Raw genomic sequence first — 25,997 nt, 5'->3', positions numbered from 1 at the left:
GTTGGGTTATCTACAGGGAGAGAGGTTTTCATCGGCAGCTTGTGAAATTAATGGAAATAAGTCTGGGCAAAAAACCTAACACTGGCTTCATGAAGATTTATTTGGGTGGGTATAACATATCAACAACTTGCGCAATTAGTGTTTAAACCTAAAAATTGCTCCCTTTGTATCATGATGAGAAGGGCATTATTGTTAAGTTCTAGGGAAATGATAGTTGCAGTTAGCAATTATGCTTTATTGAATAGGTCAGCAAAACAGAGGCAACAACAACTGCACACAGTAATGCAATGGATTTTGGTGAAGGTTCTCCGGCAGAAGTTTAATGACTGACTCTATCAGTGAGTATCGTGCAGTCTGAGCTTATCCAAACTACATTGTGTTTAGTGCTGTGCAGATGAGGTAGTTAACATCTGGTCAGCTAACATCTGTAACCATCTGCTTTTCCATGTGCTGTTTAATTTAAAAGTGTCTACAACCTGCAACAAGCTCGCTTTTGAACAGTGAGAGCACTGTATTCTCTACTCCAGATGAGTGTACACTGGGTGGGGACCCTGTCAGTGCAGGTGCCTCAGTCTTTGTTCTGCAGGAGTTCTTGTGGTTTGTGTGGCTGCTGTTGTAGTGTGATGCACTGTCTGTGGTGAACTCCAGATGTCCATGTTCATCTGTGGAGAATACAACAGAATATGCAAACTTAATTGTGCATTTTATTACATCCATTACCACATTGACAATAAAATAGATCGTGGTCATAAATTTAACATTGTGAAATGCTGGATAGAGTTGCTAAATAAAAGCTACTATTATTGTAATTATACAATTAGTGGGTGCTTACTATAACCTGTGGCATAAAAATATGCATGTCAAAAAAATTAAAGATTAAACGTATCAGCTACTTTTTCCATTTTACTATTACCACTTAATTACAACTGGCCTGCATTCCTTCTCCTGTTCTGGGTGCAATTTCTTTTTGATTTTTTAAAAAGTGTCATTCAAATTTCTGACTAACTCCCACTATATAGATTTCACATAAAATCATAGAATCCCTATAGTGTGGAAACAGGCCCTTTGGCCCAACACGCCCACACCGACCCCCCCCAAAAAATAACCCACCCAGATCCATTCCCCTACCCCTATTGCTCTACATTTATCCCTTACTCATGCACCTAACCTACACGTCCCTGGACACTGTGGGCAATTTAGCATGGCCAATTCACCTAACCTGCACATCTTTCGAATGTGGGAGGAAACTGGAGCACCTGTAGGAAACCCACACAGACACGGGGAGAATGTGCAAACTCCATACAATCGTCTGATGGTGGAATCAAACCTGGGTCCCTGGCGCTGTGAGGCAGCAGTGCAAACCACTGAGGCACCGTGCTGCCCTCTGAGCCACTGTTGCTGCCACCGTAAATGAGTTACCTTAGAGCAGAGAAGGGGATCTGATTGAGGGGTAAAAGTTCTGAAATGCATAGATAGGCTAGATAGAGAGAAACATTTCTTCTCAGCAGAGAGGTCAATATTCAGGGAGTACAGTTTAGAGGTAAGGATCAGAAGGTTAGGGGGGATTTGGGTAAGAATGGTTTCAACCAGAGGGTTGTAGGCACCTGAACCTCACTGCCTCAAAGGGTTCTAGAGGCAGCTACTCTTAAGACATTTAAGAATTGTTTAGATGAGCACTTGAAGTGCCATAGTATACAGGGATTAGAATAGATGGACGTTTGATGACTGGCAAAGACACAATGCACCGAAGAGTCTCTTTCTGTTCTGTAAAAACTCTATGTCTCTAAAGGGATTGTGGTTCAGTGGGTCACATTTAGATTTCAGTATATCCAATAATACAGCAGTCCCTGTCTGCTGTACTTCAGTTTAGCTAAGTCAGATTTCAAGTCAAGGAGTTTGAGGCTATAATCTTCTGGTTCAGAGCCAAGTGTGTGACCAACAGAACTAAACTGGTTCTCAAACCCAGCATTGATAGGAAACAATGTCATTTAGAAGATTTCAGCAATCACAAGAGGACACAACAGTATTTTAAATTCTTTGCCTCCTTTCATTTTAAGAAACAATTCTGCTTTCTCTCAGAATGACATTCATATTAACGTATTCTCGCAAGTAATTTGGCGTGATGATTCACCTCACCTTTTGTGAGCAAATTGCTTCTACATCTAGAACATGCCCGACATTAATTAGTGAGATCCTAATGATTGCTATTAAGCATTTCCCTCTCCTCAAGGGGAAACAATCCTGAGACAAAATGGGCTAGACATAAGTAAAATAAAGATCGGTTGTGCAAAAATAAATCAAATTAGGTATGGAGTCTGAACATGAGTTGCAATGTGCAGCAAGAAGTGCCCAATAGTGTGAATAGTGTTTCCAAAGATCTAGTGGATTCAGCAGGACTTGTCACTGGGGAGCAGAAACACTTGTCTAATATATTGTATAATTCTAATATGGCAACTTTTCCCATTGATTAATGTTCATAGAAATGATATTAGCCAAATTGCTTCTTAGAAATAAAGTTTGCTCGAGGCTTTTATAAATATGAGGAAAATTATTTGACTTTCAGTGCTTTTGCGAATCTTCCTTTTCGAATAAGTTTATTGTTGCATAAATCAACCATGAAGACAAATAGTCTCACTGCCAAAATAAATCAGATAATAATTATTATTCAGATGCAAAAGAACATGATCTGGATTTACACAAAATGAGAAGCTGGATAAATCTAAACTTTACAATAAACAGGTATACTCCCTGTTTTTTATTTGCAAATTTGATTGTTGTCAGACTTTGTTAGAAAAACGTTTGTGTAACAACTGAATTTCTGTAAAACGTAGTCACCAGTGTTTGCAGGCATATGTATACCTAGCCATAAATTCAAATACAGGAATTCTAAAAAAGAAGCAGCAAGTATTGTAAATATATGTAAATAGCATCTTCAACTGAAAAAGAGAATGTGAGGATTTCACTGAATCATTAACCTGACTTTCCAGAGTTTTTATTTCAACTGACCTTTTTATCCAACCATCCTTGTAAACTGTTGCTTCTATCTCCAAACGCAACTTCTTTCTTGGATATGATGTCACTTCCCAGGTTCATGCCCATCTTTTCCAGGACGCTATGTGTGAATTCCTCCAAATTGATCTTCTCCTGCCACCTCAGTAGGAAAGAGTAGTTTATCTGGATAACTTGTTGCAGGCTTCCTTACCTTGTTTTAGAATAAACGTAGAGAATAGAAACAAAACTGGCAGTTCAGTCTTACTTTCCTGCTCCACCATTCAATATAATCATGGCTGATCATCCAACTCAGTACCCTAATCCTGCTTTCTCCTCATACTCTTTGATCCCTTTAGTCCTAAGAACTCTATTTGACTCCTTCTTTAAAACATCAATGTTCTGACCTCAAATGCTTTCTGAGGCAGAGCATTCCATAGGCTCACCACTCTCTGCATGAAGAAATTGCTCCTCATCTTAGTCCTCATCCTAAATGGCCTACCCACATCATTCAACAGTGACCCCAGGTTCTGGACACGCCTGATGAAGGACTTTTGTCCAAAATGTCGACTCTCTTGCTCTTCGGATGCTGACTGACCTGACCTGCTTTTCCAGCGCCACACTTTTTGACTCCAAGTTCTGGACACCCTGGTCAACAGAAACATCCTTCTTACATGATATGGAGATGCTGGTGTTAGACTGGGGTGTACAAAGTTAAAAATCACACAACACGAGGTTATAGTCCAACAGGTTTAATTAGAAGTACTAGCTTTCAGAGCGCTGCTCCTTCATCCTGTTTAGTCCTGTAAGAATTTCGTAGGCTTCTGTTCGAATTTTATAGGTTTCGATAAAATGACCTAACCTCATTTTTCTAAACTTTTGTGAATACACTTTTTACCAAACCAGTCTCTCTTCTTATATCAGTCCTGTCAATCCAGGACTGGCAAACCTGGTAACCTTTGCTGCACTCCCTCTGTAGCAATGACATCTTTCCTCAGATAAGACCAACAGAACTGCACACAATACTCCAAAGGTAGTCTCACCAAAGCTCTGTACATTTGCAGCAAGACATTTCTGTTCCTGTACTCAAATCCTCTCACTATGAAGGCCAGCATACCTTTTGCTGTCTTCACTGTCTGCTGCACCAGCATGCTCATCTTCAGTGTCTGTTGTACAAGGATATTCAGATGCCATTGCACCTTCTTCTTTCCCAACGCCATTCTGATAATAATCTGTCTTCTTCATTCTACTGCCAAGTGGATAACCTCACAGTTATCAACATCACACTTCCTCTGCCATGCATTTTCCCTCTCATTCAACTTGTCCAATTCATACTGAATTTCTGCATCCTCCTCAAAGTTTAACCTCCCACCCAACTTTGTGGTGTCTTCAAACTTGTAGCTATTACACTTAGTTCCCTCATCAAAATCATTCCTATATATTGTGAATAGCTGGGGTCCAAGCAATGTTCACTGTGGTACTCCACTAGTCACTGTCTGCTACTGGGAAAAAGACCAATTTATTCCTATTTTCCTATCTGCTTATCAGTTTTCTATCCATGTCATATACATCCCTCAATCGCATGCACTTGGAAGCAAAACCTTTGCATGTGACATAGAGTCATAGAGTCATAGAGATGGAGAGCATGGAAACAGACCCTTCAGCCCAACCTGTCCATGCCGACTAGATATCCCAACCCAATCTAGTCCCACCTGCCAGCACCCATCCCATATCCCTCCAAACCCTTCCTATTCATATACCGATCCAAATGCCTCTTAAATGTTGCAATTGTATCAGTCTCCACCACATCCTCTGGCAGCTCATTCCATACACGTACCACCTTCTGCGTGAAAAAATTGCCCCTTAGGTCTCTTTTATATCTTTCCCCTCTCACCCTAAACCTATGCCCTCTAGTTCTGGACTCCCCGACCCCAGGAAAAAAACTTTGTCTATTTATCCTATCTATGTGCCTCATAATTTTGTAAACCTCTATAACGTCACACCTCAGCCTCCGACTCTCCAGGGAAAACAGCCCAAGCCTGCTCAGCCTCTCCCTGTAGCTCAGATCCTCCAACCCTGGCAACAACCTTGTACATCTTTTCTGAACCCTTTCAAGTTTCACCACATCTTTCCGAAAGGAAGGAGACCAGAATTGCATGCAAAATTCTAACAGTGGCCTAACCAATGTCCTGTACAGCCGAAACATGACCTCCCAACTCCTGTACTCAATACTCTGATCAATAAAGGAAAGCATACCAAACGCCTTCTTCACTATCCTATCTACCTGCGACTCCACTTTCAAGGAGCTATGAACCTGCACTCCAAGGTCTCTTTGTTCAGCAACACTCCCTAGAACCTTACTATTAAGTGTGTAAGTCCTGCTAAGATTTGCTTTCCCAAAGTGCAGCACCTCGCATTTATCTGAATTAAACTCCATCTGCCACTTCTCAGCCCATTGGCCTATCTGGTCCAGATCCTGTTGTAATCTGAGGTAACCCTCTTCGCTGTCCACTACTCCTCCAACTTTGGTGTAATCTGCAAACTTACTAACTGTACCTCTTATGCTCGCATTCAAATCATTTATGTAAATGACAAAAAGTAGAGGGCCCAGCACCGATCCTTGTGGCACTCTACTGGTCAAGGCCTCCAGTCTGAAAAACAACCCTCCACCACCATCTTCTGTCTTCTACCTTTGAGCCAGTGCTGTATCCAAATGGCTAGTTCTCCCTTTATTCCATGAGATCTAACCTTGCTAATCAGTCTCCCATGGGGAACCTTGTCGAACGCCTTACTGAAGTCCATATAGATCACATCTACCGCTCTCTGCCCTCATCAATCTTCTTTGTTACTTCTTCAAAAACTCAATCAAGTTTGTGAGACATGATTTCCCATGCACAAAGCCATGTTGACTATCCCGAATCAGTCCTTGCCTTTCCAAATACATGTACATCCTGTCCCTCAGGATTCCTCCAACAACTTGCCCACCACCGAGGTCAGGCTCACCGGTCTATAGTTCCCTGGCTTGTCTTTACCGCCCTTCTTAAACAGTGGCACCACGTTTGCCAACCTCCAGTCTTCTGGCACCTCACCTGTGACTATCGATGATACAAATATCTCAGCAAGAGGCCCAGCAATCACTTCTTTAGCTTCCCACAGAGTTCTCCGGTACATCTGATCAGATCCTGGGGATTTATCCACCTTTAACCATTTCAAGGCATCCAGCACTTACTCCTCTGTAATGTGAACATTTTGCAAGATGTCACCATCTATTTCCCTACAGTCTATATCTTCCATATCCTTTTCCACAGTAAATACTGATGCAAAATATTCATTTATATCTCTCCCATTTTCTGTGGCTCCACACAAAAGCACTTTGCTGATCTTTGAGGGGTCCTATTCTCTCCCTCGTTACCCTTTTGTCCTTAATATATTTGTAAAAACCCTATGGATTCTCCTTAATTCTACTGGCCAAAGCTATCGCATGTCCCCGTTTTGCCCTCCTGATTTCCCTCTTAAGTATACTCCTACTTTCTTTATACTCTTCTAAGGATTCTCTCGATCTATCCTGTCTTTACCTGACATATGCTTCCTTCTTTTTCTTAGCCAAACCCTCAATTTCTTTAGTCATCCAGCACTCCCTATACCTACCAGCCTTCCCTTTCACCCTGACAGGAATATACTTTCTCTGAATTCTCGTTATCTCATTTCTGAAGGCTTCCCATTTTTCAGCCGTCCCTTTACCTGCGAACATCTGTGTCCAATCAGCTTTTGAAAGTTCTTGCCTAATACCATCAAAATTGGCCTTTCTCCAATTTAGAACTTCAACTTTTAGATCTGGTTTATCCTTTTCCATCACTATTTTAAAACGAATAGAATTATGGTTGCTGGCCCCAAAGTGCTCCCCCACTGACACCTCAGTCACCTGCCCTGCCTTATTTCCCAAGAGTAGGTCAAGTTTTGCACCTTCTCTAGTAGGTACGTCCACATACTGAATCAGAAAATTGTCTTGTACACACTTAATAAATTCCTCTCCATCTAAACCTTTAACACTAAGGCAGTCCCAGTCGATGTTTGGAAAGTTAAAATCCCCTACCATAGCTATCCTATTATTCTTACAGATAGCTGATATCTCCTTACAAGTTTGTTTCTCAATTTCCCTCTGACTATTGGGGGGTCTATAATACAATCCCAATAAGGTGATCATCCCTTTCTTATTTCTCAGTTCCACCCAAATAACTTCCCTGGATGTATTTCCAGGAATATTCTCCCTCAGCACAGCTGTAATGCTATCCCTTTTCAAAAATGCCACTCCCCCTCCTCTCTTGCCTCCCTTTCTATCCTTCCTGTAGCATTTGTATCCTGGAACATTAAGCTGCCAGTCCTGCCCATCCCTGAGCCATGTTTCTGTAATTGCTATGATATCCCAGTCCCATGTTCCTAACCATGCCCTGAATTCATCTGCCTTCCCTATTAGGCCCCTTGCATTGAAATAAATGCAGTTCAATTTATTAGTCCTACCTTGTCCCGGCCTGCTCTGACTGTTTGACTCAATTCTGTTCTCAGCTGTACCAGTCTCAGATCGATCTCTTTCCTCACTATCTCCCTGGGTCCCACCCCCCCACCCCCACCTTACTAGTTTAAATCCTCCCAAGCATTTCTAGCAAATTTCCCTGCCAGTATATTAGTCCCCTTCCAATTTAGGTGCAATCCGTCCTTCTTGTACAGGCCACTTCTACCCCAAAAGAGATTCCAATGTTCCAAAAATGTGAATCCTTCTCCCATACACCAGCTCCTCAGCCATGCATTCATCTGCTCTATCCTCCTATTCCTGCCCTCACTAGCTCGTAGTACTGGGAGTAATCCAGATATTACTACCCTTGAGGACCTCCTTTTTAAATTTCTGCCTAACTCTCTGTAATCTCCCTTCAGAGTTTCAACCTTTTCCCTTCCTATATCGTTGGTTCCAATGTGGACAATGACTCCTTGCTGGCCCCTCTCCCCCTTGAGAACATTCTGCACCCTCTCTGAGACATCCTTGATCCTGGCACCAGGGAAACAACACACCATTCTGCTTTTTCTCTGCTGGCCACAGAAACGTCTGTCTGTTCCTCAGACTACAGAATCCCCTAACACAATTGATCTCTTGGAAGCCGACGTACCCCTCATTGCATTAGAGCCAGTCTCAACACCAGAAACTTGGCTGTTCGTGCTACGTTCCCCTGAGAATCCATCACCCCATACATTTTCCAAAACAGCATACCTGTTTTAAATGGGTATATCCACAAAAGACTCCTGCCCTAGCTGCCTACCTCTCTTACCCTTCCTGGAGTTAACCCATCTATGTGACTGTATCTGAGACTTTCCCCCTTCCTATATCTGCCATCCATCACATACTGTTGCTGTTGCAAATTCCTCATCGCTTCTATCTGTCTTTCCAACTGATCCAGTCGATCTGATAAGATTCGCACCCAACAGCATTTATGGCAGATATAATCCGCAGTAACCCTTAAACTCTCTTTAAACTCCCACATCTGACAAGAAGTACATATCACTGCAAAGGCCATTTTTGCTCCTTCACAATCTACAGACCCAGAAAATAACACCGTCTTATTCCTCTCCAAACACTGCCCCAGGTTAAATGAATAATTATGGCTTATATTTTAAGTTTAATCAAGAGACTTATCTCCAAAAACATATAATCAAGAAATAATCCACTGTACTCACTACTGCAGCCTTTCTCTTGGACAGACTTAAAACTACAATTAACTTACCTGATTCTGTGTTGTGAACTTTGGCCAACAGTTCCTCCAAGATTAGTTGTGAATTTCACTGTTTGTTAATTTTCCCAGATGCACTCCTATGTCCAGTGATACACAAATTAAAACAACAAAGGTGGTAACTGTGCAGGTTCTCTCTCTCTCTCTCTCTGTCTCCTGCACTATCCTCAACATGTGCTTCCTTTGTCTGCTCTTCTCCCTTTTAAACTGCTGTTGTTTTGACTTTTTTTTCCCAAAATTCCAAAACAATGCAACAGCATATAAAACAGTAATTGCTGCTCCTGGAATTCGAGGAAATCACCTCCAGCACCTAAAGTGCCTCAAAAAAAGGAGCAGCTCCTACAGCCAGAAATTTTTCCCGTCCTCCATCTTGGATTACCCAGAATCGTGGCATGGAAGTTGTAAATCTATTTTCATCTACACAGTGCAATCCCGCTATTATATCACCGATGTAAAGTTCCTCTGGTGAAGTGTGTGACTAGTGCTCTGTGTGAATCAAGTCATACTAATATTCCATCATCACACGTCTTCCTTGACAAGGTATATACTTTATTTCAAATGCTACTCATAATGCATGGATAATGAAGTCAGGGTTCAGAAAAGATTTACAAGGATGTTGCCAGGGTTGGAGGATTTGAGCTATAGGGAGAGGCTGAGCAGGCTGGGATTGTTTTCCCTGGAGAGTCGGAGGCTGAGGGATGACTTTATAGATGTTACAAAATTATGAGGGGCATGGAAGGGGTAAATAGGCAAAGTCTTTTCCCTGGGTTGGGGAGTCCAGAACTAGAGGGCAAAGGTTTAGGATGAGAGGGAAAAGATATAAAAGAGACCTAAGGGGCAACTTTTTCATGCAGAGGGTGGTACGTGTATGGAATGAGCTGCCAGAGGATGTGGTGGAGGCTGGTACCATTTCAACATTTAAGAGGCATTTGGATGGGTATATGAATAGGAAGGGTTTGGAGGGATATGGGCCAGGTGCTGGCAGGTGGGACTAGATTGGGTTGGGATATCTAGTCGGCATGGACGGGTTCGACTGAATGGTCTGTTTCCATGCTGTACATCTCTATGACTCTAAATTCCAGCATAGGAATCTTTGGAAACAAGTGTCAGCATTTGCAATAAAGCAGTGAATTGGCCAACACTGGCTACCCATCTAAATTGAAGCATCTGTTACAATTCACGCGCAAGAGAATGTACAATCAGAGGCAGACCTGGCAGCTGTGTTGGGAGCTGAGTTATTGCTCTTACACTTGAGGCAATTTACTGTGTTGATTTAATCCAAGGATTGGACATCACCCAAGAAAGCAGTTCTGACCTGGGGATAATAAGGAACACCCTCTTTCAAACTCCCAAGGGATTTAAGGTTTTGCACAACACTTGACAATATTGGTCTGAGGGTGCAGTCATATTTTCAGTATGCATTACAACTTATTGTGAGATGATGGGAGTGGTGAAATACCTTAAAAATACAAATTGTAAAATGCCTTGGCAGAACAGCATGTTGAGAAATAATTAGATACAAACTTGCAGATTACACAAGCTCTAAACTGGAATTTCTAACATGTTAAGAGCATTGCCTGGGCATGTTTTACAGTTTTGTTTCTCGCGGTTAATGTCTGTATATTTTGGTCTTACTTACCCAAGATCGTGTGAATCTATACTTTTTCTGCAAACTTGTGTCATTCTTTTGTGTGAGGTGGCAGCCAGTGGTGGCTACGGCAGTTACTCAGTTGGTTAGATAGCCAGCAAATCTTTCAGAATAACATCAACAGCCCACCATTCAATCTGCATCCTACTTCAGGTACACTGGGTGACTGCCTCCTTAGCCTATCCATAGTAAAATCATACACTATAGTTCAGCAATCCTCAAATTATATTTCAATGCTCCAGGCAAACAAATAATTTCGCTGCATTTATCACTATAATCCCTGTTCCTTTTATCCAATCTTGACTACTGACATAGGTTTCTGCCTCCTCCAATTAATTCTATAGCCTCATAATTGCAGGTTTCTCCTGCCCTCTGTCTCATTTTTCATACACGTAATCTTATATCTGTGCTCCTTCATTTTTGACCCTTCAACTAGTGGAGACAGTTGACTTCTGTTTAACTTTTCTCATTCTTTCAGGATTTAAAATGCTTCCATCATCATCGACCAATATCTGCATTGTTCTAATGCAAAGGACTCAATACTGCAAGTCTTTCTTTATATGTATATGTGTACTTCACCAGCTATCTTGTACCTTCTCCAAAATTCCAATATCCTTCCCAGAGTGAAAACTGCACACAACACTCTAACTGGCGGCATTATTAAAGTTTATCAAACCTTCTTGGTTTTTTATATTCTAAAACCTATGCTCAGCAGGAATGTGAACCAATCTCCAGAACCCAAATCAAGTTAAGAGACGCTTCAATGGCTTGAGAAAAATTGTAAAGGTAAGCCACGTCTCTACCTAAACAGCAGATCATCAGAGCTAAGGCTGCAAAGTTAGTTCTGAAAAGACTATTTAGAATACTATGGGATATACCACACAGAAATAGGACATATGGCCTATCAATCCATGTCTGTGTTTACATTTCACTCAAACCCCTTTTTTATTTCTTTTCAAATTCTACAAATTAATAATCCATTCCCTTCTCTTGTCTAGTTTTCCCTTTGACACATTTAAACAATTACCTTTAAACATTTCCTGTGAGTAACAAGTTCCACATTCTTACCACTCTTTAACAGAAAACATTTCTCCTGAATTTTCATTGGATTTCTTGGTGACGATCTAATGTTGACGGCCTCTACTTGTGTTCAACCTAAACAAATGACCTGTGATGTTAATGCCATCATCATTACATGGTGCAAATACAATGTGATAACTAAAATTAGTGTGGAAATTAACTACAAATAGTGCATTCATGCCCATGGGGCAAGCAGTCTCATTACGATTAGAAATTTGTATTTTTAATGAAAACCTGGGCTATCTGATAATACTCTGGAAGTGGTTGGGATTCATGAGGTGATGTTAAAAAAAATGACATTAGTGTTATTCACATCTTGAGTTCAGAATATTTTCTGCCCTAATATTCAACTAAAATATGTTGGAAATGCTCAACAGGTCATACAACATGTGTGGAAAGAAAAACTGATTTAAAGTTTCACGTCATTGAACTTTGATACTGAGTCATTTATTAAGGCATCTGGTAAAAACTTGGTTAATGAAATGGGTTTGAAGGAATGCCAGTTGGTGGGGTGTGTTGAGGGGAAGAGATAGGTGGAGAGATGTGGAGAGATTTAGTATGGGATTTCCAAGGATTGGAGACTGGCAAACTGAATGCACAACTGCCAATGGTATAGCAATGAAGATCAGGGAATGCTACAGGCCACAATTAGAGGAGGACAGAGATCTCAGCTATTGAATTGGATGAGCAAGATTACAGACATAAGTTATATTATATATTATAATATATCAGTTGGTGATTTCCTTTTTCTATAATGCTAGTATGTTTGCCTGACTTGAAGATACTTAGTACCAATTTAGATCAGTAATAACAGTACAGGAGAGAATGTACAATGCCAAACATAAACTAGTGCCAATCTACACATCAACAATTAACAAACCATTAATTGGTATTATTAATCAATTTCACTAACAGAATGGCATTCTTTTCCATTGGGTGGGACTAAATATATCAGCCAATACTGCTAGTGCTATTTTTATTTGCCACCCCTAGCAACCTACATGGGCTGTACCAATAGAAAGCATACCTGGACATGTCTAACCATCCAGAAAATGCTTATTCCAGCTTCTTGCTTTCTTATGTGGCCATTTTAATCCTGTGTACAATACATTCCATCCATGTAATGTAAAATAAGCACTGTAGTTAATGAGGCAGCGGTGAGCTTGTAGGCCCATTCAGTGTTGCTAATGATACTATTCCCTGAAGCCTAATCAAAGATTTGTACATCTAATTGCTGTCAAGTCAAGTCCAGCCACCTGCCATTTCTGAAGCACCTGAGCTCACATTTTGCTAGCTATAGTTCTGCATGAATGCACAACCATTTCATGTGGAAGGAAAATAAAATTGCTGGGCAACATCTAATAGCACCTACTTTTGAGAAAAGAAATATTAACAGGCTGTAAGACAGGCATTTTGGCTGTGTTGCAGTTTACGTAAAGCCACTTTAATTAGGGTCAGATATTATCAGGCACTGCTAAGCAACATATGAATATTGACAGAATAACACATTCTTGATGCTTCACTATTTTCCTTAGAATAGAAATTGATTATCATTAAGATAATCATGAGTTTGTATTAATTAAAGAGAATTGAAGATAGATTAAGAAAAGCATTATTAATTTTATGCTGACATCCTTGTTTTCACTGAATAGATAATGGAAAGTAAGAGGAACTGGTGCTCCTGATTTTCAGTGGAGGAGCATTTTGGCTGAGGTTGTCAGCAATGAAGATGCTTTCTTCAGCAACTTATCCACCACCACATGAAAACTGTAGAAAGATCAAGCTCTCCAATTAGTCTTCAGTTGACAGTTAGGAAGCACTTGTTCTATACCGTTTTATTGTCCATTTTAGTAAGTAAACAGAGGTCAAAAGTTTCTAGCACACATGGTGTAAACCTCAATTCTTTACATTAGCATTGCAGCAGCTTAAGAAACAATTGGCAAAAATTACAAAGGATTTTGTAGGCATAATAAATAAAAAGCATATTTTTTTTAAGGGAATCATGTGGATGATTCATTGTAGTTGATGGTTAGCATTACCATTGCGGGCCAGGTATCAAAGAATGATGAGTCGGAATACAAGAAAGAGGCAGAGTGTTTGGTGACGTGGTGCAAAGATAACAATCTCTCCCTCAATGTCAGCAAAACTAAAGAGCTGATCATTGACTTCAGGAAGCAAGGAGGAGGACATGCCCTTACCTACATCAGTGGAGCTGAGGTAAAGCTGGTCGAGATCGTCAAGTTCCTAAGAGTAACAATCACGAGCAATCTTTCCTGGACCACCCATGTTGGTGCAAAGGTCAAGAAGGCACAATGATGCTTCTTCTTCCTCAGGAGGTTAAGGAAATTTGGCATGTCCATAAGGATCCTCACCAGATTTTACAGATGCACCATAGAAAGCAATCTATCTGGACACGAGACGGTTTGGTTCAGTAACGGCTCTGCCCAGGACGGTAAGAAATTACAGAAAGTTGTGAACACAGCCCAGACCATCATGCAAGCCAATCTTCTATTCATTGACTCCATTTACAAATCTCAATGCATCAGAAAGGCAGCCAACATCATCAGAGACTCCTCCCACCCCAGTTACAACTTCTTCTAACCTCTTCCATCTGGAAGAAAAAAAAAGAAGGTTGAAGACACGTATCAACAAGTGCAAGAACTGCTTCTTCCCTGATGTTATTAGACTTCTGAATGGACCTCTCAAATTTCAAATCTAATGTTGATCTTGCTTTTTGTGCACTTTCTTTGCAGCTGTAACTTTGTATTCCTCACTCTGTTCAATCACCCTATTATCTTTGTACGTTATGATCTGCCTGTACTGCACGTGAAACAAAACTTTTCACATTGAAAATGCTTCAGCCCAAATTATTGAAAGCTCCTGAAGACTATTGAGAGCCTTTTAATGACTTGCAATGTATCTTTAGAAGGAATTGCAAGGAATTTGTTACTCCTACTGCCCACCAGAGTCAATATATTGTAGCAAAATCACACATTAGTGGTGAAACTCAGCAGGTCTGGCAGCATCTGTGGGAAGAAAGCAGAGTCTTCATCAGAATACTGGACTTGAAACATAAAGTTTGCTTTCTTAATAGTCTCAGAGAAAAGGTTGTTCTCAATGCCATTTATTACATTTGAGACCAATTAAACAGACCTATTAACTCTGATAGGATATGCACTGTCTTCTTATAGATACAACTGGCACCAATACCATCAAATGTGAAGGCATCTTTTGCCATCTTTGATTTCTTTGGCAATATTCCTTTCCTTTCATTCAATTTCTGAATGATCATGTCATGATTTTGTTCAATTCTGGAGTTGAGGGAGTTAGCTTATGAGGAGAGACTGAGTAGACTGGGATTACGTTCATTGGAATCTTGAAGAATGAAGGGGGATCTTGTAGAAACATATAAAATAATGAAGAGGATAGATAAGATAGAAGTAGAGAGGATGTTTCCACTGGCAGGTGAAACGAGCACAAGAGGGCATTGCCTCAAATTAAGGGGGAGCAGATTTAGGACTGAATTGAGAAGGAACTTCACCCAGAGGATTGTGAGTCTGTGGAATTCCCTCCCCAGTGAAGTAGTTGAGGCATCCTCAGTAAATGTTTTAAAGCACAAATAGGTAACCTTTTGAACAGTAAAGGAATTAAGGGTTATGGTGAGAGGGTGGGTATGTGGAGCTGAGGCAACACAAAGATCAGCCATGATTGTACATAATGGCGGAGCGGTCTTGAAGAGCCTGCTCCTGCTTCTAGCTCCTATGTTCTTATGTTCTAACTGATTTCTCCCTTGTCTGAGGCTGATTGATAGAAATTATTATCAAATCAATTTATTTTTAAGGACACGTGCTGGTTTGGTTAAGTGGCTCATTCTTCTACTAAGGATACAATTGATTTATTGACAACAGGTTTCAGATTGCAGTGAAATGGTAGATTTTGAAAAAAAATCTTTTACTGTAGACAATAGAAATATAGAAATGGGCCAGAGAGATTGTATCCAAAAATGGTGTTAATGTTGAGAATGGTATGTGTTTATGGTGAAATATGAAATCCAGTCAAGAAATCAGAATTAATCAAAACTGTTGCATTGCAGTTCATCAATATGTCATAGGAGCTAAGGTTTTATTTCATAATAAACCAAACAAATTGTTCAAGTAACATCATATGTATATCAAACAAAACCAAAGGTAACTCAAATATTCTACTTTGTATGATACAAATCAAATGGATCTCGGATTTGTTTGGTTTAAGTTGATGTTATGTCATTTATCGATTGTATTTATGTTCAATAACTTGCTGGGGCCAACAACATAGGAAAGAGTAGGCAAACAGTTCTGTTGCAGAGTACCAAGAGAACAGAATAATGTAAACTGTACTTTGGACACTATAGGGAAAGTGAGAATGAGGATGTAAAGTGATTTTTATTATTATTTATTCAAGGGATGTAGTCTTGCTGGCTGGGCCAGCACTTATTGCAGTATTTGCCCTTGAGAAGGTGGTAGTAAGTAATCATTTTGAATTGTTGCTGTCCATTTGGTGTGAGTACACCCACAATATTGTTGATTCCTGGGAGTTCTAGGATTTTGACCCGGCAATACTGAAAGAATAATAGAATAGAGAACATAGAACAGAGAACAATACAGTGCAGAATGGGCCCTTCGGCCCTCAATGTTGCGCTGACCTGTGAACTATTCTCAGCTCATCCCCCTACATTAACCCATCATCATCCATGTGCTTATCCAAGGATTGTTTAAATCTCCCTAATGTGGCTGAGTTAACTACATTGGCAGGCAGGGCATTCCACCTGCCTCTGACATCTGACTTAAATCTATTGCCCCATAATTTGTAGTTATGCCCCCCTTGTACAAGCTGACATCATCATCCTGGGAAAAAGACTTTCACTGTCTACCCTATCTAATCCTCAGATCATCTTGTATGTCTCTATCAAATCCCCTCTTGGCCTTCTTCTTTCCAATGAGAACAGACCCAAGTCTCTCTGCCTTTTCTCATAACAGTTTCTCTCCAGACCAGGCAACATCCTGATAAATCTCCTCTGCATCTTTTCCAATGCTTCCACATCCTTTCTGTAATGGGGCAACCAGAACTGTACACAATATTACAAGTGTGGCCACACTAGCATTTTGTATAGTTGCAGCATGATATTGTGGCTCCAGAACTCAATCCCTCAATGAAACCTAACACACTGTATGCCCTCTTAACAGCACTATTAACCTGGGTGGCAACTTTCAGGGATCAATGTATATGGACTCCAAGATCCCTCTGCACATCCACGCTACCAAGAATCCTTCCATTGACCCAGTACTCTGCTTTCCTGTTATTCTCCCAAAGTGCATCACCTCACATTTAGCTACATTGAATTCCATTTGCCACTTCTCCCCAATTCTGCAGTTTATCCAAGTTCCCCTGCAACCGGTAACATTCTTCCACACTGTCCACTACTCCACTGACTTTAGTGTCATCTGCAAATTTACTAATCCATCCACCTATGCCTGCGTCTAAGTCATTTATAAAAATGACAAACAGCAGTGGTTGCAAACCAGATCCTTGTGGCACACAACTAATAACCAGACTCCAGGCTGAATATTTTCCATCAACCACCACTTGCTTCCTTCTTTCAGAAAACCAGTTTCTAATCCAAACTACTAAATCACCCTCAATCCCATGCCTCTACATTTTCTCCAACAGCCTACCATGTGGAACTTTATCAAAGGCTTTACTAAAGTCCATGTACACCACGTCAACTGTCCTACCCTCAACTACATGGTAAAAACAATGACTGCAGATGCTGGAAACCAGATTCTGGATTAGTGGTGCTGGAAGAGCACAGCAGTTCAGGGAGCATCCAAGGAGCAGCGAAATCGACGTTTTGGGCAAAAGCCCTTCATCAGGAATAAAGGCAGAGAGCCTGAAGCATGGAGAGATAAGCTCGAGGGGGGTGGGGGTGGGGAGAAAGTAGCATAGAGTACAATAGGTGAGTGGGGGAGAGGATGAAGGTGATAGGTCAGGGAGGAGAGGGTCGAGTGGATCGGTGGAAAAGGAGATAGGTAGGTAGGACAAGTCTGGACAAGTCATAGGGACAGTACTGAGCTGGAAGTTTGGAACTAGGGTGAGGTGGGGGAAGGGGAAATGAGGAAACTGTTGAAGTCATCTCTACTGCCCTTCTTGAACAAGGGCACAACATTTGCAATCCTCCAGTCCTCTGGTACTAAACCTGTAAACAATGAGAACTCAAATATCAAAGCCAAAGGCTATCTCCTCCCTAGCTTCCCAGAGAATCCTCGGATACATCCCATCTGGCCCAGGGGACTTGTCTACTTTCACTCCTTCTAGAATTGATAACACCTCCTCCTTACTAACCTCGATCAGTTCTAGTCTAATATCTCATATCTCATTCTTCTCCTCTACAATATTCTCCTTTTCCTGAGTGAAAACTGATGAGGAATGTTCGTTTTGCACCTCTCAGATCTCCACAGGGTCCACACTCAACTTCCCACTTCTGTCTTTGACTGGCTCTATTCATACCCTAGTCGTCCTTTTATTCCTCACGTACCTATAGGAAGCTTTAGGGTTCTCCTTTATTCTATTTGCTAAAGACTGCTCGTTTCCTGTCTTTTGTCTTCTTAACTCTCTCTTTAAATCCTTCCTAGCTGATCTGTAACTCTCCATCGCCTCATCTAAACCATCTTGTTTCATCAACACATAAGCCTCCTTCTTCTGCTTAACAAGAGATGCAATTTCTGTAGTAAACCACGGTTCCCTTACCTTATCACTTCCTCCCTGCCTGATAGGGACATACCTATCAAGGACACGCAATATCTGTTCCTTAAACCAGCTCCACATTTCCATTGTCTGCATCCTCTGCATTTTGCTACCCCATTCTATGCATCCTAATTCTTGCCTAATTGCATTATAATTGCCCTTGCCCCATCGATAACTCTTGACCTGTGGCATATATCTATCCCTTTCCATCACTAAACTAAACGTAACTGAATTATGGTCACTCTCTCCAAAGTGGTCACCTACCATTAAATCAAACACCTGGCCTGGTTCATTACCAAGCACCAGATCCTCCTCTCTTGTCGGCCCTTCGACATACTGTGTCAGGAAACCTTCCTGACACATTGGACGAAAACTGATCCAGCCGACGCACAGCATTTCCAGTCAATGTTGGGGAAGTTAAAGTCACCCATAATGACCACCCTGTTCCTTTCACTCCTACCCAGAATAATTTTGCCAATCCTCTCCTCCACCTCCCTGGAACTCTGCGGAGGCCTATAAAAAAACTCCAAGCAGTTGACCTCTCCTCTCCTGTTTCTAACCTCAGCCCACACTACCTCAGTAGACGAGTCCTCGTCAAAAGTTCATTCAGCCACTGTTATACTATCCTTGACTAACAAGGCCACATCTCCCCCTCTTTTACCGCCTTGCTTGCTCTTAATGAAAGATCTAAACCCTGGCACCTGCAACATCCATTCCTCACCCTGCTCTATCCATGTCTCCAAAATGGCCACAACATTGAATTCCCAGGTACCTATCCATGCTGCAAGCTCACCTACCTTATATCAGATACTTCTGGTTTTGAAGTAGACACACTTCAAACCAGCTTGTTGTCTGCCAGCACATTCCTGTGATTGTGAAATCCTGTCCCTGTCCTCCCTACTCTCATCTTCCTGTGCACTGCAACTACACCTCAGGTTCCCATCCCCCTGCTGAGCTAGTTTAAACCCACCTGAATAGCACCAACAAATTTCCCACCCAGGAGAGTACCCCTCTGGTTCAAATGAAGATCGTCTTGTTTGTACAAGTCCCAACTTCCCCAGAATGAGCCCCAATTATCCAAGTACCTGAAACCCTCCCTCCTGCTCCATCCTTGCAGCCACGTGTTCAGCTGATATCTCTCCCTATTCCTTGCCTCGCTATCACGTGGCATGGGTAACAAACCAGAGATAACAACTCTGTTTGTTGTAGCTCTCAGCTTCCACCCTAGTTCCCTAATATACTTCCAAGTCAATATGATTCATGGCTTGCAGGTGGTATCTATTACCCTTGCTTTTGGAGCGCCGCTCCTTCATCAGGTGGTGAAAGCTAGTGATTCCAATTAAACCTGTTGGACTATAACCTGGTGTTGTGTGATTTTTAACTTTGTAAACTCCAGTCCAACACCAGCATCTCCAAATCTATTACCCTTGTCCTTCTAGATGGCAGCGGTCATGGGTTTGGTAGGTGGCGGTAATATCATTGAATTCAAAGGGTAAGGATAAGATTCTCTTGTTGGAGATGGTCACTGCCCAGCACTTGCATGCCATGAATGTTACTTGTCAATTATCAGTCCATACCTAGAAGATTTTCAGGTCTTGCCGCATTTGGATATGGACTTCAGTATAGAATGTGTGTGAATGAAGCTCAGCATTGTACAATTATCAACAAACATCCCCACTTCTGACCTTGTGACTTCCAATAATCTCAACCATCTTCCAGCGGAGAATTTTCCTTCAGATTCCCATTGACCACACTTGGTCAAATGTGGCCTTGATGTCAAGGGCTGTGACTCTTACCTCATCTGTGGAATTAGCTCTTTTGTCTAAGTTTGAACTAAGGGTGTAATGAGGTCAGAATCTATGTGGTTCTGGAATAACTAAACTGATTGTCAGTGCTCCTTTTTAGCAGTGGTGATGATAGTTTCCATCATTTTAATGATGATTGAGAATAAACAGATGAGAAAGTATTTGGCTGGGTATCAGCTAGCAGTGTGATGCATTTGTCATGCTAGAAGTTACAAATATGAATACACAGAACTCTGTTTTATGTAGGTAAAAGGAATTTTTTTTTCCATTAAAAAAAGAGGTCGCAGAGATAGCAAATCACTGTTGCATCCTCATGGCAACACCCTGACCAATCAGAATCTACATCCTAGTCTGCGAACAAACATTGACAGATCGAGAGTGTGTTGCTGGAAAAGTTGCTTTTCCAGCAACACACTCTCGACTCTGGACTCCAGCGTCTGCAGACCTCACTTTCTCCAAAGATTGACAGGTAACTGTTCTTGCTGAAGCAACTTCTTCTTATATTTTGTAGAATGTATCTGAAATAACTCATACAAGCAGGTATCTTATTACCAAGTCACCCTTAATTTACATGTTGGCCACCCGTGAAACTGGTACAGCTCCCTCAGAGCCAGCTCTCAGAGTGTCAGAATGTCTGACACTCCACTTTTTTTCTTTTTTTTTAGCAAGTTAGGCTCCTAATAACCAAAAAGGCTGTCCACAAAGGCTGTTGGTCTATCACCAAGTCACCCTTAATTTACATGTGGAGAGTTCTTAACACTGATCCAGCTCCCTCAGAGCCAGCTCTCAGAGTGTCAGAATGTCTGACACTCCTGGTTTTTTTAACCCCCCACACTACCGCCTAATTGCGGTAGTGCTTATTGTTTCCCCCAGCACCCATGTTGTGTGTGTGCAGGTGTGAGACACGTTGAGAGACACAAGGTGCGCAAATCTTTATTCAGTTTCCACCACCAGGAAGAAACGAAACTCCGGTCTCTGACACTCATTTTTTTTTTGCTTATTTTTTTCCTCCAGCACCCATGTTATGTGTGTGCAGATGTGAGACACAGTGAAAGACACAAGGTGCACAAATCTTTTTTCAGTTTCCACCACCAGGAAGAAAGGAAACACCCGAGTGGCCAGTAACATTCCTGTTTTTATCTGTCAGTCAGGGCTCACTGATTGGAGCAGATTAACAGGCCCAATGAGGGAACTCATATTCTATGAGGACTACCTCCTTGCAGTCACTACTGTGTCCCTTTTTTCAAGTTTGTGTATTGTTTCATACTTCTGATTTCCTTTTAACAATATTTAGTGACAAATCCACAGGTAGGTTTCATTCCATAATTTGAAAGGAAATAGATGCAACCATTTCATATGCTGTAGCTACAATCTTTCAAAGTTATTTCTCTTCAGGAATCATTACTTTTGATTGGAAAATTGCACATATCACTCCATTGTATAAAAAGCTGAAAGAGGGAGATCAGGGAATTATGTTTAACAATTGTTATTGGGGAAACATGAGTGTCTGCAAGGATAGAGTGACTATACATATTGAACAATTTCAGCTAATTTGAGAGAGCCAGCATGGATTTGTGAAGGACTTATTGTATCTGATAAAGGTGATCAAGTTCTTTTGAAAAGATAACAGAAGTTGTGTACAGAGAAATTTTTATTGATGTTATTATGTGAACTTCCAAAAATCATGCCCTAAAGTCTTTCATACCAGATGTTAGTATACACAATGCAGGTCCCAAGAGACTTGGGGATGCAGGTACATAGAATATTGAAGTACATAAACAGGAATGGAAATTATCCAAAATGGCATTCTCACCTTTATATCTAATAGTGTAGAACTCAAAATCTAGATATTATGTTACAACTATACAAATCCATGTTTACATTAGACCTGGAATACTGTGGGCAATTCTGGGTTCCATATCTCAGGAGGGATACATTGGCCTACGAGGCAGTGCAGTGTAGATTCAGTAAAATGAGACAAAGAACAAAGATCAAAGAAAATTACAGCTCAAGAACAGGCCCTTCGGCCCTTCAAGCCTGTGCTGATCCAGATTCTCTATCTAAACCTGTCGCCTATTTTCTAAGGATCTGTACCCCTCTGCTCCTGCCCACTCATGTATCGGTCTAGACACAGCTTAAGTGACAGTATTGTGCCTGCTTCTACCAACTCCGCTGGCAACGCATTCCAGGCACCCACCACCCTCTGCGAAAAGAACTTTCCCCACATATCTCCCTTAAATGTTTCCCCTCTCACCTTGAACTTGTGATCCCTCGTAATTGAGTCCCTCACTCTGGGAAAAAAGCTTCTTGCTATCTACCCTGTCTACACCTCTCATGATTTTGTACACCTCAGTCAGGTCCCCTCTCAATCTCCATCTTTTTAATGAAAATAATTCTAATCTACTCAACCTCTCTTCATAGCCAGTGCCCTCCATACCAGGCAACATCCTGGTGAACCTCCTCTGCACCCTCTCCAAAGCAAACACATCCTTTTGGTAATGTGGTGACCAGGACTGTACATAGTATTCCAAATGTGGCCAAACCAAAGTCCTATACAACTGTAACATGACCTGCCAACTCTTGTCTTCAATACCCTGCCCGATGAAAGAAAATATGTCATATGCCTTCTTGACCACTCTATTGACCTGCATTGCCACCTGCATTGCATCCTTACCCTCAGTATCTTCTCTAGCAGCTTCCCTACCTCAGGGTACAATGGACCTGAACACCCAGATCTCCTGTACATCAATTTTCCCCAGGGCTTTTCCATTTACCGTATAGTTTGTTCCTGAATTGGATTTTCCAAAATGCATCACCTCACATTTGCCCAGATTGAACTCCATCTGCCATTTTTCTGCCCAACTCTCCAATCTATCTATATTCTGCTGCACTCTCTAACAGTCCCCTTCACTATCTGCTACTCCACCAATTTTAGTGTCATCTTCAAACTTGCTAATCAGACCACCTATAACTTCCTCTAGATCATTCACGTATATCACAAACAACAGTGGACCCAACACAGATCCCTGTGGAACACCACTGGTCACAGGTCTCCATTTTGAGAAACTCCCTTCCACTACTACTCTCTATCTCCTGTTGCCCAGCCAGCTCTTTATCCATCTAGCAAGTAAACCCTGGTTCGTATGCAACTTCACTTTCTCCGTCAGCCTACCATGGGAAACCTTATCGAACACTTTACTGAAGTCCATGTATATGACGTTCACAGCCCTTCCCTCATCAATCAACTTTGTCACTTCTTCAAAGAATTCTATTAAATTGGTAAGACATGACCTTCTCTGCACAAAACCAAAACTGATAGGCCCATTTTCTTCCAAATGTAAATAGATCCTATCCCTCAGTATCTTCTCTAGCAGCTTCCCTACCACTGACGTCTGACTCACTACCTGGTCAATAATTAACTGGATTATCCCTGCTAATTTTCTTAAACAAGGGGACAACATTAGCAAATCTCCAGTCCTCTGGAACCTCACCTGTGTTCAAGGATGCTGCAAAGATATCTGTTTAGGCCCCAGCTATTTCGTCTCTTGGTTCCCTCAGTAACCTGGGATAGATCCCACCTGGATCTGGGGATCTGTCAACCTTAATGCCTTTTAGCATATCCTCCCTCCTTATGCCGTCTTGACCTAGAGTAATCAAACATCTATCCCCAACCCCAATATCTATCATGTTCCTTTCCTCGGTGAATACCGATGCAAAGTACTTATTAATAATCTCACCCATTTTCTCTGACTCCACGCATAACTTTCCTCCTTTGTCCTTGAGTGGGCCAACCCTTTCTCTAGTTACCCTCTTGCTCTCTAACTTGGACTCTAATTTTACAGAATAATTTATGAAGAGAGATGACACATTACAGTTGGACTGCTGTGAATTTAGATGGTTAAGAGGTGACTTGATTGAAGTTTCCAAGATCTTGCGGGTTACTAGTAGTGTGGATTGAAATTGTATTTGCCGATTGGGGAATCTTGAATGAGTGGGCAACATCTAAAATTTAATACCAGAGAAATAAAGTTAGGAAACAGAAGACTGAAAGTTGGAGCTGGATCAATTGTAAATACTAAATCCAAGGTTGTTCGAACTGGGGGCAAAGTGAAAGGGACAAAGGTAGGTATGTGGAATTAGTCACAGATTAGCCATGACCTTATTGAATATCAGAACAGATGTGCTGAACTGTTCCAATGTACCTAATTTCAAATCATGTAGCTATGCATTTTCTTTTATCTTCATAGATAGTTCATCCACACAAAGTCTGAGAAGCAGAGAAAGTTATTGTAGTACCTGAGGTGGGGATACAAGTTGAAGGATGCAGGATGAAGACCTACAGCCAGGTAAGAACAGTGTGGTGTACAGAAAATCCTGTTACCATGTTCTACAACATATGGTTGTTTAACCATGTGCAAATCTGGTGGACTTAGCCACAATAATTTTCATAATAATATTCATTAAAAATATTCCATAAATAAGATCATTAGAAAAGACTTGAGTGATAATTCCTACATTGCGTCTGAAGCTCTTTTTTTGACATAAAAACATAAAACATTAAATGATCATCATCGTGAATCCTAATTTCTCACACATGGATTAAAGCTGATTGCGCATCTGGAAAAAGAATTGCAATTCAATGTCTTGAGTCTTCGCTGTACTTCATGATAAACTAAGCTGCAACATGTGAAACTTTGCAGATGCTCTCCAACTTGTCATCTCAAAATCTCAGTTTTCCAAAAAAAAAGTTAATTCTGAGAGAGAAAAGCTGCTGAGCAGGAACTAAGTGAAAAAGATGATATTCATTTAAATTGGAGATGTTTCACTTGTCTGTAATCTTGTTATGAGGAACACACTATGACTTAATAGAGGGACAGACCAGCTTTAGGTTGCTCACTTTTATTTGACACTTCAAAGAAATAAGCAAAATGCCATGAGCAGTGTAAAGAGATCACTGGATATTAGCTGGAAGTAATTCTCATGCATGTTTTAGCCAGCTGGCTTAGAATATGTTAAAACAGTCCAGAGAATTTTGAAACAGGAGCCAATATCTTCAAATAAAATAAATAAAAAAAGCTTAAAAGACAACGTTGAAGGAATTCTTTAATAATTAAATTGGTGAACATTTAAAATGAAATTGGCAGTACCAGACAAAGGTTTCGTTTCATGAATAGCGAGCAAAGTAACTGGACTCAAGGTTCCTTGTGTTTCAGAGCACAGTCTGTAAAATTCCATTACAGCAGGGACAGCAAGCAGCAAGCACTGCATCACGGGACTAGTCTTTGAGAAATGAGTTGCTACTTAAGAATTATCTGGAAAGGTTCAGTAATAGAAGGCAGTGGCAAGTGGAGACAGTGGCTGCATAATGAGCTCTATAGCAGCAATTCTGCTAAGTACAGCTGGGAGCCTTGTGCTCTCAGGAACGGCCATCTTGGACTTGGCTGATCCTGTCAATGCGATCTGTTAAACACGTACAGCTGGATATACAGCTACACGTGGGTGCTGCCATGAGCGCTATTGAAAAGAATCAGCATTCCAGCTTCCAGGTGAGGTACTTTTGGCCATCTACATGCTGCTGTAGAGGGAGGAGAAGTACAGTATTCTTGGAAGAGAAGAATTGACAGAATTTCTTTCAGTCAGAGGGTGTAGCATTGTCTTCATGGACCTGACACATAGACATTTACGGCGGGCATTCAGCCCATTGTGTGCATGCCAGTCCACAAGGATCAATCTAATTCCATTTGCTCGCTATTCATGAGCCCTGTGGGTATGGTAATGCAGGTGAATATGTAAATATTGATTTAATGTTACGAGAGTTTTCAATTCAACCACCCTTTCAGGCAGTGAGTCCCAGACGTCCACCAATCTCTGAGTGGAAACATTTCTCTTCAATTCTTAGCCTCTACCTTAAATCTAATC

The 25,997-nt window shown here is 41.2% G+C and overlaps 1 long non-coding RNA gene across 2 annotated transcripts in view; it reads right to left on the bottom strand.

The window, feature by feature from the left end:
• Window positions 1-384: 384 nt before the first annotated feature.
• Window positions 385-25,997, bottom strand: part of LOC122550823 (uncharacterized) — a 146,273-nt gene continuing 120,660 nt past the window's right edge. Inside the window, exons 1-3 of one of the 2 annotated variants that reach the window (XR_015757369.1) lie at window positions 10,405-10,521; window positions 3,007-3,202; window positions 385-662 (exon numbers count right to left, since the gene is read on the bottom strand). This is a non-coding gene — a long non-coding RNA (uncharacterized LOC122550823). Of the gene's footprint in view, window positions 663-3,006; window positions 3,203-10,404; window positions 10,522-25,997 lie in introns of those variants that run through there. The other variant, XR_015757368.1, reaches the window with a different exon arrangement.

The sequence above is a fragment of the Chiloscyllium plagiosum genome, unplaced genomic scaffold, assembly GCF_037043375.1.
Source record: "Chiloscyllium plagiosum isolate Xiang-an unplaced genomic scaffold, Cpla_swu_hap1 HiC_scaffold_6, whole genome shotgun sequence".
Lineage (NCBI taxonomy): Eukaryota > Metazoa > Chordata > Chondrichthyes > Orectolobiformes > Hemiscylliidae > Chiloscyllium > Chiloscyllium plagiosum.
The sequence above is the reverse complement of the archived record's forward strand: the minus strand, read 5'-3'. Positions and strand labels throughout refer to the sequence as shown.